The sequence below is a fragment of the Mustela nivalis genome, assembly GCF_964662115.1.
Source record: "Mustela nivalis genome assembly, chromosome: 4".
NCBI lineage: Eukaryota > Metazoa > Chordata > Mammalia > Carnivora > Mustelidae > Mustela > Mustela nivalis.
Window position 1 is genome coordinate 48207414 of NC_139023.1, and position 2187 is coordinate 48209600.

A 2187-nucleotide genomic window follows, 5' to 3' on the forward strand; every position below is an offset into this window, starting at 1 on the left:
ATTATATTCGTTTATATTTTTAGACCATTCAGCAGACTTAAGAGAAGAGCTCCATTTAAAGAATTGCGACTCAAGGGGCCAGAGTTTTAGATGCAGAACCTACAAAATCCCTTTTCGTTTTAAACTGTTAAATCAACAGAATGCTAGGCTAGAGCCTTTCTTCCTGCTGGGGCAGTATTGTCCCCTAAATCCACTTTCCAGTTTTCTCAGCCTAGCCTAGTTTGATGTAGCATTGACTTAGCTTAACTACAGCAACCGGCGAAAGGAAGTGGGTTTGCATTTGGGATGGGAGGAGGTGGCCACGAGTATATGTGTGTGCCTGCGTGTGCGCACGCGGGGGACGAGGGGCACAGGGAATCGAGACACAGCAACTGTGTGAAAATAATTTCCCCATGGCTGGAAGAGGGGTCTCTGCACGGGAAAGCAATTTTAGGAATTTAAAAAAAAAAAAAAAATCTTCAAAGAGGGCGGGAGGAAGGCTTGCCGGGAGGGTGCGGGGCGTAGCGAGGGACATGTGCGTCTCCACCGGCATCCTGCTGTCCTCCTCCCCTCGCGCCCACCTGCCCGCGGCCGCACCCGCGCCCCCTGCCGTCCCGGGGCGCTCACCGCCCGCCGTGGGGAGGGGGGGCTGCAAAGGTCTGGCGGCGCGGGCTGATTTAGTGGCCGGGGCTGTAGTACAGGCTGTCCCCGGCAGCCGGCGGAGTCAGCGCGCCCACGTGACGGCCCCGGCTCTCCGGTGAGCTCCCCAAACAGACGCACACCCAGCCACACGCGCGCACACACACACGCACGCACCCCCGCGCGCACACGCCCGCCCGCCCGCTCTGCCTCTGCGCCCTCCATCCCGGCTCGCTCATTCTCTCGCCCTCTCGCTTCCCCTGCGGTCTCTCGCTCTGCGCGCACACACCACACACACGCACACGCACACACACGCGCGCACACACGCAGCCGGCACAGGCGGCGGCGGCGGCGGCTGCCCAAGTCAGGACGAACCTCTGTAGGTACGGTCTTGAGAAGGCGGCAGCGGCGGCGGCGGCGGCGGCGGCGGCGGCGGCGGCAGCCCGAGCATCCCTCCTCACCCGGAGAGCGAGCACCGCCGAGAGTTTGCGTTCCCTTTGCCGTTCCCTTCCCCCTCCTTCTCTTTATTTTCGAGAGAATTTCTTCTTCGCTTATTGTTTTAATTTGATTTTGAAAATTTTTGGTTGCTTTTGTGTGTGTGCTTTTTTTTTTTTTTTCTTTCCTCATTTTATTTGCATCCAGAGCATGGCGGGCTGCGGGCTGTCGGAAGACACCTTCTTCTCTTCCTTCTTTTACAACTACGGCTCCTCCTGGGAAACCCCTTCCAACCAGGTAAGGGGTGGCTCGGGGCCCGGCGGCGTCGCGCCCTGTGCCCCCTGCCGCGCTCTCACTTGGCATTCGGCGGGGGAGGCAGAGGCTTGGGAGGGGGTGGGGAGGCCCGGGGGCCAAGTGGGTCGCACTGTCTGGGTCAGTGCCAACCGGCGAGAGGAGGTGCCCCCAGTCCCCAGAGCTAGCTCTCCAGTCTCCAGGGGCAGTAGCGTTCCTCCCGTGCCCAATCTGCCTCCACCCGCCACCACCTCCTAACCCAGCGGAAACCCGAGGAAGAGGCAGGAGCCAGCACGTTACCCCGAACAACTCCTGGCAAAACCAGGGAACTCGAGCGCAACCTTCCCCAAGTCGCCGCGGGCGCCGCGCCCCTGTGCGCCCGGCGCCTGCCCGCCCTCCAGTTGCGCCGAGGGGCTGCGGAGCTGTGAGTCCCCCGCGACGTGCTGTTCCCCTTCCACTCCCCCCCCCCGCCACCCCAGGGCCCAGAGCCACCTCTTTCCCTAAAATGGCTGCAATCTCAAGTGGAGGCGTCCCTTGACCCCGCGGAGGCGGGGGGGGGGGTGGATGCTCCGGCGCCCGTGACCCGGCGCTTCCCCTGGCGCGCACAGGCACCCCACAAACACACACACTTAACTTTGATGACTGTGCAATGCAGTCCAGCTGCATCGTGCCCTCGACGCTCCCCGCCGCCGGCCTGTAGGTGTGCAAGTCGGTGTGAATCCGGGGTGGAAGGGCCGTGGAAGCTAGAGGTAGACGCCGGAAGGGGGGGGGCGTGGAAGGAGATGGGTGTTAGCCGGACACCCGTAACCTGGAGAGACAGGAGTGTGCTCAGGGTCTAGGGGT

At 62.0% G+C, this 2187-nt stretch overlaps 1 protein-coding gene across 2 annotated transcripts in view; it reads left to right on the forward strand.

Moving 5' to 3' along the window:
• Positions 1-475: 475 nt before the first annotated feature.
• The window catches only part of PPARGC1A (PPARG coactivator 1 alpha), a 646737-nt gene continuing 645025 nt past the window's right edge, over positions 476-2187 (forward strand). The window contains exon 1 of one of the 2 annotated variants that reach the window (XM_082727447.1): positions 476-1350. The gene's annotated coding sequence lies outside the window, so the exon portion shown is untranslated. The remainder of the gene's footprint in view (positions 1351-2187) is intronic. The other variant, XM_082727451.1, reaches the window with a different exon arrangement.